The sequence below is a fragment of the Sorex fumeus genome, unplaced genomic scaffold (assembly GCF_029834395.1).
Source record: "Sorex fumeus unplaced genomic scaffold, SorFum_2.1 ptg000006l, whole genome shotgun sequence".
In the NCBI taxonomy this organism is placed as follows: Eukaryota; Metazoa; Chordata; class Mammalia; order Eulipotyphla; family Soricidae; genus Sorex; species Sorex fumeus.
In genome coordinates, this window is record NW_026606063.1 from 39,050,170 (window position 1) to 39,063,083 (window position 12,914).

Sequence of the window (12,914 nt, forward strand, 5' to 3'; positions counted from 1 at the left end):
AGTGGCCTGCAGGTCCCCTGAATTCTGCTTGGGAAGCCTTCGATTCCCCAAATATCTAGTTTGGAGACTGGAGATGCAACTCAGGTTGTAGAGTTACCTGTCTGAGTTTGATTCCCCAGGCATGCATGTCCCTCTCTGAGAGTTACTGAGAGTGACTCTGTTACTCTGTTACTTCCCTGCACCCCTCAGTTTAGCCTCTGCAACAATAGTGGAAGTATATGATGTGGTAAATGATGTTTACTTCCACTTAAACCAGAAAACTCTGGGATAGAAAAACTCACACTGTGGTTATTATCCTGTAAAACGATCTCCAGGCCTCTTCATTATTTTTTTGTTGATGTTTCCATTATGTTTATTCTGAAAATTGTCCTTCACATCCTCTCTACTGATATTATTCCTAACTTCAAGTGATTTGTATAGGCACATAGTTTTTTATACATTATGTAGAAACAGAAATTTCTTAAGAGTTAGAATTTCAAGTATGTATCTTTTGGTGCTAAAATTTTCATTTACTTCTTTCTAATAACCTCAAATTCTCTGATGAAATTCTCCATATTTTCTCTATTTTCTTGAGCATATTCATGTTATATTCCTGCAAAGCTTAGCAACTATTTAAGGTGCATAGAAAGAAATACCTAATTTTTTCATGAAAATTCATGACTTTTGTACATGGCTAGAACTCATCAGTGCTATTTTGCATTATGCCTGGTTAATTAAGATTATTTTTAAATATTAACATTTAAATGATCACAATGCATATAGAAAGTCAGGGCAGAAGTGAACTTTGACTTGAATTTTATTTCCTGATGATGTGAAGAAATGAAGATATAAAATAAGATCTCTGGTATTAACTCTATTGAAGTTGACCATCCTCTGCTTTCCATACTTTTTTTTTATGTAGGAGTACTGCTATTTATTCAGCCACTGATTAGCTGATTGAATTGGGCATGAACTCCACCTTACATTTTCTTTTCATTTTTTATAATTTTATTTATTGAATCACTGTGAGAGCAGTTACAAAGCTTTTGGGTCTAAGTCTTGGTTGTAGAATGAAACACCCATACCTTCACCAGTGCCCATTTTCCACCCCCAACAACCCCAGTATACCCCCGTCCCACACCCTCCCCCTACCTGTGGGGCAGATGATTTCCACATTACTGTCTCTACTTTGATCACATTCAGTATCTTGACACCAGACCCACCATTATTATTTGAGATTTTACCCCAACACTCAGATCTGCTGAAAAGGTTACAGTAGACAATTAGTTATGAATAACATAAGATGTCGCGTGGCTGCAGTAGTGGCCTCGCGATTTTGAAATTCTGAAATTTTAACACTTAAATCTGGAGGGATTTCTGCCAAAACCTGCTGGGTTCCTAGATTTGCTCCTGAGTCTCTGGGATCATGTTCGTTAAGCAGCTTGATCAGGAGCCAGAAAGGCCATTCATGGGCAGTGACTCGGGGTCTTGTTGGAACCGGGAGGAAAAGGCCAGCTCCACATCCCATGAGGCCCCACATGTCTTGTCACTGAGGGCCCAAACCTGACTGTCCAGTGGCCTCTGGAGGATGATGGCCACCGAGCCACCTAGGGGGAGCAGGTGGAGGGACAGCACCCTTTTCCCCCTAGGGTGGCCCGGCAATAGTAACCTACTGCAGGGTCCGGATGCATTTCTGCCAAAAGCCACTGGGTTTCGAGATTTGTTTCTGAGTCTCTGGGATCATGGCCATTAAGCAGCTTGATCAGGAGCCAGAGAGGCCATTCGTGGGTGAAGACTTGGGGTCTCATTGGAATGGGGAGGAAAGGACCGGCTCCACCCCCATCCCATGAGGCCCTGCGTGTCTCCTCACGGCGAGTCCAAACCTGACTATCCAGTGGCCTCTGGAGGATTGCGGCCACCAGGCGGCCAGGGGGAATAGGCCAAGGCACGAAACCTATTCCCATCTGGGTTGGCCCAGCACTGGTAACCTACTGCAGGGACTGGATGCATGTCTGCCAAAAGCCGCTGGGTTTCAAGATTTGTTTCTGAGTCTCTGGGATCATGGCCATTAAGCAGTTCAATCAGGAACCAGAGAGGCCATGCCTCCAGTTATATAGCTGTGCTGGAGGTGGCTTGTGGGTGTATCTCCCACATACCCAACTTTTGGTTGTTTACTTTCTTGGTAAACTTTGCCCCAAGTTTTGGGGTCTGGCCAAAGGCACAGCAGCAATTTTGGGGTATCTGGAAGTCTGAAGGCGCCATCAGGCTGCTGATGCACTCGCCTCACAGGTTCAGATTGACCTGCTGGTGGCATCATACCCCTGGAGCTTTCCATACTTTTTTAAAAAATAAATGGGTGCTGCAGAGAGACTACAGTGGGTAAGGTATTTGCCCTGTGTTGATTCCTGACATCACATAAAATCCTTGAGCACCACTAGGAGTGATTTATAAGCACAGAGCCAGGAGTTGTAAGCCCTGAAAATTGCCAGGTGTGACCCCAAAAAACAAGAAAACCCCAACCAAACAATAAAATGTTAACCAAATGGTGAGAGAAAAGTAAAATAAAATAATAAAGTCATTGTTTCTCACTGATGATATAGCTCAGCAGTACATCGCTTGACTTTCATGTGTGTGGCCCTGGGTTTGATTCTTAGCACTGTGGCAAAAAGAAAGAAAAGAAGAGTTATTGACCAGGGAGGCAGCTCAAAGGACTGAAACACACACAAGTTTTTTTTTTTTAATTTTTATTAGTGAAACACCATGAGGTACAGTTGTAGACTTACAAATTTTTGTGCTTGGATTTCGGTCATACCATGATCAAACACCCATCCCTCCACCGGTGCCCATTTTCCACCACCAAGGATAATATCCCTCCCCCCCCCCATTCTCCCCATCTCCCCCTGCCACTCTGGCAGGGCATTTCCTTTTGTTTTCTCTCTCCTTTTGGGTGTTGTGATCAGCAAAAGAGGCATACACACAAGTTTTACATGTGAGACCCCTAGGTTCAGTCTTCAGAACTGCCTAGTCCCTAGAGCACTGCCTCAAGCTATCCCTAAAACTGTTCTGGTGCTGATAGTAGCACCTAAACACCACCAACTCCCCCCACCCTCTCCTAAATTGTTTACTTGTACCTTGTACCATTGTGTACTTCACGTATGTATTGTTGGATTTGTTCCTGCTATTTTTTCCCCTTTGTTTTCAATCATCTTCCTACTACTATGTGGTTGACACTGTGTTTAAAATATGTGGAGTTCAGTTGATGTCACCTTTTACCAATATCTGTCCACTCTTCCCCTTCCTAAGTAGGAAGAGTGGACCATTGGGTTCTCGTTCACACTTCATCACTGAATCTAGTCATGGACTAATCTGGGTCAAGCTTGGTTGCTATTATAATGTACCTTTCCTTTGCCACTGTTGCTAGGATGTGGTTCTTTGAGCTTTTAATGAGAGTCTGGCCTGTCATTTCCTCTTCAACATCTAGGCGACTCTGGAAATTTTCATATTTCAGAGAAATCTTATCTCTTTGGCTTCTGCCTTTTTCAACTTTATAACTTTGCAAATATTCTGTGATGGCCATTACATAGATCAGCTATTGCCTCCAGGCAAAATAAATGTTTGAAAATTGTCACTGTTGGTTCACTACTCTCTCAGAGAGAGCTTTAATTCCCACCTGTTAATCTATTGAATCTTACTATGGAGTATATTTTTCTAAAACACTGTATTTGGCCTTTCGAAGGTTTTGGCTTAGACACTTATTTGCGTCAGCGGTGTAGCTTCAGAATTTAGAAAATGAGGAGAAAATTGGCCCTCAAATTTTCAATTTTGGCATCTCAGCCTCATGGAAGCAACAAAATTTCAGTGATTTTTTTTTTAACCAGTAGCTATTTTCCTCCTGGACCTAACCCCAATTCTCAGTCTGTTCCTATGACTAAATTTGGCAAATGCAGGGACATTTACTGCTGCTTTGCTCACCTTTAAAATGACTACTCTCTCTACAGTTTTTCTCCTGGTAGTGTTCATTGCTTCACAGCTTGCTGGTGTCTCTAAATACTACTTTTACGAATTCCAGTAGACACATTGGCCTGCTGAAAACTGAGTCATTTCGTCTAGCTTCATCTTGATTCTGGAATAACACAGATATGGAGCGATAGCACAGGGGCTGGAGTGATGGCGCAGCAGGCAGGGAATTTGCCTTGCATGTAGCTGACCTGGGTTCAATTTCTCCATCCCTCTCGGAGAGCCTAGCAAGCTCCTGAGAGTATCTTGCATGCACAGCAGAGCCTGGCAAGCTCCTCGTGGCATATTCGATATTCCAAAAACAGTAACAAGTCTCACAATGGAGATGTTACTGGTTCCTGCTCGAGCAAATCGATGAACAACAGGAGGACAGTGCTACAGTGCTACAGCACAAATGAAAAAAAAATCGAAAATTATTGTCACCATTATGGGTAACATGTAAAATGAAGGTAAAGGTAAAGGTAAAGGCCCTCCCGTTGTTCGTCGATTTGCTTGAGCGGACCCAGTAATGTCTCCATTGGAGACTTTGTTGTTACTGTGTTTGGCATATCGAATATGTCACGGGGAGCTTGCCAGGCTCTGCCGTGCGGGCGAGATACTCTCGGTAGCTTGCCGGGCTCTCCGAGAGGGGGGGGAGGAATTGAACTCGGGTCGGCCATGTTGGCTGCGTGCAAGGCAAACGCCCTACCGCTGTGCTATCGCTCCAGCCCTAACATGTAAAATAAATACAAATTTTAGCATACAACTTCAAGCAAGTTTAAAATGAACAACATAACACTAGTATATGGGATTTGTTCTAGAAATGCAAAGATGGTTTGATATTTTGAAGTATATTTTTGGGGCCAGAGCAATAATACAGTGAGGAGGGCAGTTGCCTTGCCCATGGCTAACTTGAGTTAGCTAACATGGCTAACATCCCATATGGTTCCCTGAGCACCACCAAGAGCCATTTCTGAGTTCACATCTAGAAGTAACCCATGAGCAGTGCCTGGTGTGGCCCAAAAACAAACCAAGAAACACAATCTCTAACATCATAATTTATTCATTATGAGGTATAGGAGAAAAAGCATATGATTATCTTTACCTATCCTAAAAAAGGCAGTTTAGTACAGCATTTCTCATGCAGGATTCATTTTGCCTCCTCTCAACCCCCAGCATATTCTAAAGGGGCTTCAGGTGGAGATCATGTGAATGGGGGAATCACAGCATGAAAATAGGTGGCTTTCTAGGGGAAAGGACAATTCAGATAGAAAGGGGAACACCAAGTGGAGGGTGTTTGGAGGATCCTCCCAGGAGGGGAGATACAGGTTGAAGGTAGACTGGACTGAACATGTTCGCCACTCAATGCCTCTTTGGCTGATCACAACACCCAGGAGGAGAGAGAAAACAAAAGGGAATGCCCTGCCACAGTGGTAGGGGGGGATGGGGGGGATGGGAGGATGGGGGGGAGGGATATTATCCTGGTGGTGGAAAATGGGCACTGGTGGAGGGATGGGTATTTGACCGTGGTATGACCGAGATCCAAGCACAAAAATTTGTAAATCTACAACTGTACCTCATGGTGTTTCACTAATAAAAAAATAGAAAATAGGTGGCTAACCACTAGAATGGGACAGTGGGAGGGCATTGGAAGAAACAAGGTTATATGGTGGCCACAACTGGGAAAACGCTGAGAAACACTGGTTTACCATCTAACCTGCATTCCCTGTTTTCAAACTCTTCTAAAATACAAGCAGTTTACTATTTCAGTAACATAATACAAAGCATCTGGGAACGGCCAGGGCTTCAGTCGTGCTTCCCCGTATGTTTGCCCTGTCTACCATAAAGATATTCTTCAGAACTTACACTTTAAAAGATGTAGTTGTATTCATTTACCTCTCATCGGAGTCGTATGATTTCTAAAAATTGCTCCTCCTTCTGGATTTCCCACAGACAGCAAAATAAATTAGTGCTTGTTTTGGTTCATGTTCCCCCCAGCATCTTAGGTAACTTTTCCCCCTGAATCTCACATTAGTAAAATGTGTGAGCTAAGAACAACTGTTTCCAAGATCTGCCTTCCGCATGATTAACAAAAGGTGATGTAAGAAGGATCTCTTTCTAGAAAAGAACCAAAATCACCTGCTAATTAATGAGTATTTTTTATGATGGCAAATTCCCTGGCAGAACTTTTTGTCGAAGAGGGATCAAGGGACAGGAAATAATATATAAAGAAAGAACTGTCAAGAAGAAGGCAACATCTGTCTTTCTTGCTTACATTTTCAATTTCTAGTACCTTTTAGTTCTCAGGGATGTTTTATCTCCACATGTTTTATAGCCAAAAGGACATGTTCTTATCAGTGTTTGGAGTGTGTGTGTGTGTGTGTGTGTGTGTGTGTGTGTGTGTGTGGTGTCTTTCGGGGGTGGGAGAGTAGACAGAGACAGAGAGATATCAGTGTCAGATTTGGAGGTTGGGGTGGCGGCTGTTGTGTTTGAGAGAATAATTCAGACAGTGAATGGTGAGGGATAAACCACTGAAATTTTTTGCCCCTGGAAATTTGGATGACCGATATGATATACCTATTTTCATGATATATTCAGATATGATTAGAATACTACAGTTCTTCTCAGAATTCTAAAATGGTGCTGTGTCCTTTCAGTTAACAACAGATGAGGTAAACACACATGCATTTTTTTTTTCAGACTCCAGTTGTATATTTACAATCCTATGCACAGTTCCCATGCATTTGATTGCAAACTGTACAATTGGAGCCTGAAAAAAAATCTCATGCTCCCGGTAAGAGCATATTTTGAGAACTTATCCTTGTTATTCTGATAATTATCTTTCAGAAATGCTTGAGAGAAGAGGAAATGCTGTCTCAAGTAACAGACTGAGAGGAGGGAATCCTGAATTTGCTTCCTCTGTCTGCTGTTAATGTTAATTTATATGACCTGGGCAAGATCTCTTTTTAATCCACATGTGTTTACCTGAGTTTCTTTTTTCTGAAAATCCAGTGAGACCTGTGCCTGGCCTTTCTTCCAGGGAAGACTGTTGATGAACCATCCTTTAGGGAAAGTTTCTTCCTACATACAAGTTCCTGAAATTTTTCCTGTTTAAACCCTCTATAACTGACATTTCTCTAAGTACTCCATTTAATTCTGTGAACTGTCATCACACCACCGACCAAATGATCCTGCTGTTTAGAATAAGCAGTGCCTTTCCATGAGGTATAAAATATCTGTGGCCATAAGACTAGCCATAAAGTGAACCCTATCCCCTAACCTCCTCCCCCATTGCCTTTTTGTCTTTTATCTCTCAGTTTTCCATTTCCCCAAGATATTTCTCTGAAACTGAATTCATACTCTTTGCTAAGCACACCTGTTTTCTACTCTTAGAGGTTTCTTCTAGCATTATTATTACATACTTCCTCCTGTGTCTACCTGCTAACAAGATGTATTGAAATCTAATCTGTCCTTCAAGGCCCATTTCAGATCCTTTCCATGAAGCCTTCTCCTGCCCTACTTACAAATGTGTCACATCTTCATTCTTTACAACAATTAGTCTGATTCAGCCTTGGATGGGGATACGTCTTTGTGTGTGTGTGTGTGTGTGTGTGTGTGTGTGTGTGTGTGTGTGTGTGTATCCCTCAGGGAAAATGAAGGGTGGTCATTTACAAAGCACCTGCCTTCTTTAAAAAGAGGGATTTTTTTTTCCCTTTATTTTATTTTTTTTTTACAGTTGTAAATTTACAATTTTTTGTGCTTTGGTTTCAATTATACAATGATCAGATACCCATCCCTCCACCAGTGCCCATTTTCCACCACCATGGATAATATCCCTCCCACCCCCATCCCCCCATCCCCCCTGTCTCTGTGGCAGGGCAATCCCCTGTGTTCTCTCTCTCCTTTTGGGTGTTGTGGTCTGCAAAAGAGGCATTGAGTGGCAAACATGTTCAGTCCATAGTCTACTTTCGACATGCATCTCCCCTCCTGGGAGGATCCTCCAAACATCCTTTATTTGGTGCTCCCTTCTCTATCTGAACTGCCCTTTCCTCTAGGATACCCGGCTGGCCTCTAAGTTATGGAGTAATCCTCCTGGTGCTGATCTCAGCTATTCTTGGGTATTAATCTCATACTTTGTTACTTTATATCCCCCAGATGAATGCAATCTTTCTATGTCTAAAAAAGAGGGATCTTTTTAAAGAAGATATTTTATGCCCTCTGTCTTCCCATTAATGAAGACTCAGAATTCTTGCATCAAATAAGTATTCTTACATGCTTTAGTAATAAGAACATGAATTAGTGTGAGAGCGGATTTTCCTCTGCAGGTGGGTTCTTGAGAATTCTATGAAAGATTTATGTACAACACTCTGTTGACTAAAGGTTAGAGTTATTGTAGAAACAAAGTAGATGGGTCTGGGTCCCCCCCCCTGAAGTTCAGGTCTCTCTTTAACCCATGAACAATGTCACAAGTCCTGTCCGAGACGCTGCCTGATCTGTGAATGACTTCCCTATCCTGTCCCACACAGTATACTCGCCTCCCATGAAGGATGGCCAAGTCCTGTCCCTGTGCCGCACTTTCTGTCCCACACATGCTGTCCTCAGTCTCCAGCCACAACCACCTGCACCTGGATGAGGTCCCTGTACGTTCTACTCATTGCTGGGCCTCCCAGCTCTAACCCAGCAGTCCCACCTTTCTTAGTCTTCAGCCCTGGCCATGTGTACAGCACCTTGTCACTACCTGGGTGTCCCAAGCCCTTCCCGAACTTTCCTGGGCATCCAAGCCCTGTTTGAACCTGAGCTTTCCTGGGTGTCTGAGCCCTCCCTGGGCCTGTGTGGCCTCCCTGTACTGGGTCATGTTTTCATTGCACATAGTCCCTATGTGAGAGAGGAAAAGATGCAGAGAGTACTGCTCAGAATGAAAGGGAGAGGGGGAGGAGGAGGAAGGGGAAGGGGTGGGCGAAAGGAAGGGGTAAGGTCAGGGAGTGAGGGGGGGAGCAGAGGGAGATGAGGTTGGGAATTTTCTTTCATTTGCTGTCAAATCCCAGCTCCAACCATCCCCTTATCTATTCTGATTGGCTACTAGTTGGGGCAGAGATTTAAAGTGACCTGGCACTCCACACCTCAGCTACTGCTGTATCATTCCCCTCTCAAGGAGCAGTTGCCCTAAATTCTTTTAGGGGTTGGGGGGAGGTCTGTCTTCTGAAACTACTTCCTGCTGTCATGTGGGCACTTGTTTCCCTTGGGTCCCCTAAGGCATCACTCCTGTTCTGTAACTGGTGTGGTGCTGCCAGAGCCAATTTCTCTGATGGCTTGTTGAGTGGTCATTAGGGCTCCCAGAATTCTGGAGAGTCAGATGTGGTTAGACTAGCGATAACTAAAAAACATTTCACTAAGACCATGGAGCGTTGGAGAAAGTATTCCCATATAAATAAATGAAAGTATAAAGAAATCCTTTACACCCATAGAAAGGTGTAGAAGAACTATTTACAGGTGAAGAATTTAACTTAACTGTCCTTGAAGAGCTATTTCAGATCTTCCACACGTTGTGCTCCTCCCTCCCTAAATGACAAAAGGCATGTAATACCTTTATGGCTTTCCACTGGAGAGCTTGGGGAAAGTAGTAGGTCACCCTTCTAAAACCATCCTTTCTTCTTTTCATAGCCTCTGATAATGCCCATGATCCTTCTCCTCTGTCTTGGAGGGGCAGATATCACCAAGATCCAGCTTAAGGACCAGAGCCATGATTTTATCTGCTGGTTACATACTTTCAGTTGCCCTCTAGGCTTCCAGATCTACTCTACTATTTCCTAATGTCACTTCACTATTGGCTCAATGTGACTTCTACAAAACATAACTGCCATCCTTAGGGACAAGTGCACGAGATCCACACTCAATGGGACTGTTCTTGGGAGTCAAAAGTCCTCTTTCCTTTTAAATAGCTGCATGGTCATGCAGTACCAAGAAAGCATACTTTGAGTCTGTGCATCCATTGACAAATTTGCCCTCATTCCACTCTAAGGCTCTGGTCAAAGCTTTGAGTTCAGCTAGCTGCACTGAATGTCCTGCAGCCAAGGCGCCACATTAGTGGAGGTTACCATAGTATATCCAGTACAACTTATACATGTACTTTGTTCCACAAAGAATCTACTATCCTGGTGGATGTAGCAACAGCTTTTCTTTGAAATTACACAAACTCAGAGATGTCTGGAGCATTTCCAAGAGATATGGCATTAGAGATCAGTTTTCCTTGCATACCACTTCAAGGCCTCCTGTGCACATTGTAAAGAATACAGCAAATTGATTGAGATTAGTACCAGGAATTTTGCTCCATGACTTGAAGGCCAGCCACACATGCTAGGTGAAAACGAAGCTCAGATAGAGAAGAGAGCATCAAATAAAGGGTGTTGAGAAGACCCTCCCAGGGTGGGAGAAGCATGCTGAAAGTAGTCTATAGACCAAACATGATTGCCACTCAATCCCTCTCTTGTGAAACACAGTACCCAAAAGAAGAGAGAGACAACAAGGGGGAATGCCCTGCCACAGAGGTGGGGGGTGGGGGGGGTGGAAGAGGGATGCTGGGACCCGTGGTGGTGGAGGATGGGCACTGGTGGAGGGATGGGTACTTGATCATTGTATAACTGAAACCCAAAAACAAAAATTTATAAGTCTGTACCTCATGGTGTTTCACTAATTTAAAAAAAAAAAGAATACAGCAAATTGGTGGCAAAGTCAGGATTTCTTTTTCCTTTTTAGTCGAGGGTGGGGCAGCCTCCCAACCTGGTACTCAGGTTCTTTTTCATCAGTTCTGAGGTGATTAAATGCTGGGTATTTTTTTAGGAGAAGACAATTTAATTTTCCTTTTAAGATCAAATATTTATGATGACGCAAAATGTAGGAACAATGATTATGTCAAAATTCAGGGGAAAGTTTCTCATCCTTCTGGATTTGGGGGGGAATGGTTATCTAATATAAATAGCAACAGACAGGATGGCAAAGGAATTTTCAGTTTTATGACAATGCATGGTGAAGCTACAAAGATTATCAAGCAGGTCCTGTTCTTGAGCAGGGTGATTGAAAGGGGCTTAAATCCTGAACCAAGAAGCAAATTATGGAGCCAAAGACATAGGAAAGAAGGGCCTCTACAAAACTAGAAAGGAGTAACTTTTTATCTCTGAAAGAAAATACAATTTCTCAACTAAAGAAGATATATTTACTGATAAACTTTCACCTGAATGATATCCCCCCCCCAAAAAAAGCTTTTTTTTTGAGATCTTTTGAGGGAACAGTGTTCAATTCTTCAATGTGGGGTAGAAGGAAGGGGTTAGGAAAAAAAGCTAGTTACTTCTCCTTAGCTTCGGGGAAGTCATTGTTCTCTGTTCAAAATAATCTGCATGTCAGAGGAGGTTATCTTGAGACCAACTCTGAGAATCCTGGGGTGGGCTGATTTGGGCATCTTAAATTACACAAGCTATAGTATTATTGTTCTGTTGAAATATTGTGCATTTATTAAAACTAATTTTATAGGGGTCAATTGAATGGCAAAGGATAGAATTAGACTTCTAGTGAACTTAAAATAGTATCTACACATGTTGGTTTTAATGATGCACACCTGAAACTTATATACTGTAGTGTTACCTAAATAAAAAAATTAAAAATTTATGAACATTAAATAATCTTGCAAAGCATTTACAACATAATGTTAAATTGAAATAAGCAGAATAAAAATTTTATAAACAATGATTACAAGTGTATAAAAACACTAAGAAATAGTTGATAGTGGGGGGAAAAGTTCACCAGTAAATACATTAAATGTAAGTAGTTGTGTTGGTTGGTGGCTTCCTATTGTGTTCAAAATTGTCAGTTTTGTAAATAGTTTGGGCATTAAAAAATATTTAAGTGTTTCCTTTAATAACATTTTAAAACAATTTATAGCACCTCTTCCAGTTCATATTTGTCTCAGCTCTTAAATTATAGTAGTTAAGGGAGGAGGATCCCTATTTTTTGTTTTTTTTCTCTGTAAAGTCACCCTTTTTGATAATTTAAAATATAGTAGGTTAGTTAGTGCATGAGCTTATACAAAATAATAAATGATGAAGCTGGTTTCTATTCTAGTGTCTCATGCCAAAACTCGGGTTTTAATATAGTAAACTAATTTCTAAAGGAAAATGTTTAGAATGTGCAGGGATGGTGTGGAATTGAGGTGTCCAAGCAAATTTATAGACGTACGGAACTCATAAATACAATAGTGAATCATAATTGAGAATTGAGGAAATGTCATCACTGTAAAGAAGTGGAAAGGAGGAACCAAAAAAGAATAGAAGACAGTTTCACTTTAGATATGTGTTCTTAGAACATTAGTTTATATGTCATCACTGTTCAGAAAATTTTACTGACTGCAATTTCTTCTAGTATGCCTTCTATCCACATTAAATATTCTAAACATGATTTACCCATATAAGCCTTTGACTTTAGTGAAGTTTATTGATTCATTGTTCCCAAACATACTATGCTAATCCTAGACTTTTACCTATGGGTTTTGTTGCTTCTTGCAAGTTCTTCTCATCAACTTCAACTCTTTCCTTCCCTTAAAAATGCAATTCAATGCCTATTTTCTTCAACAGGTCTTTCAGTACTGTACCTTTTATCTTCACAGGTCTACAAGTATTGACTTTAGATTTTGTACATGCATGTGTGCGTGCGTGCGTGCGTGCGTGTGCATGTGTGTGTGTTGAGACCACGCTCAGTGGTGTTCAGGGCATACCCTTAGTCTCTGCATTCATGCCTCAGTGCTGAAGTACTTAGGGGCCATATTGGGGTGTCGGAAGTTGAACCTGGGTTTGTCATGAACAAGGCAAGTGCCTAACTGCTATATTATCTTTTCAGCCCCTCACTTTCTTATGAGCCCTATAGATCTATCATCACCATTTGAAACTTAAGCT

General features: G+C 41.9%; 1 protein-coding gene across 1 annotated transcript in view; it reads left to right on the forward strand.

Moving 5' to 3' along the window:
• The window catches only part of EXOC6B (exocyst complex component 6B), a 598,998-nt gene that overhangs the window by 376,865 nt on the left and 209,219 nt on the right, over positions 1–12,914 (forward strand). The gene's annotated exons all lie outside the window — the stretch shown is intronic.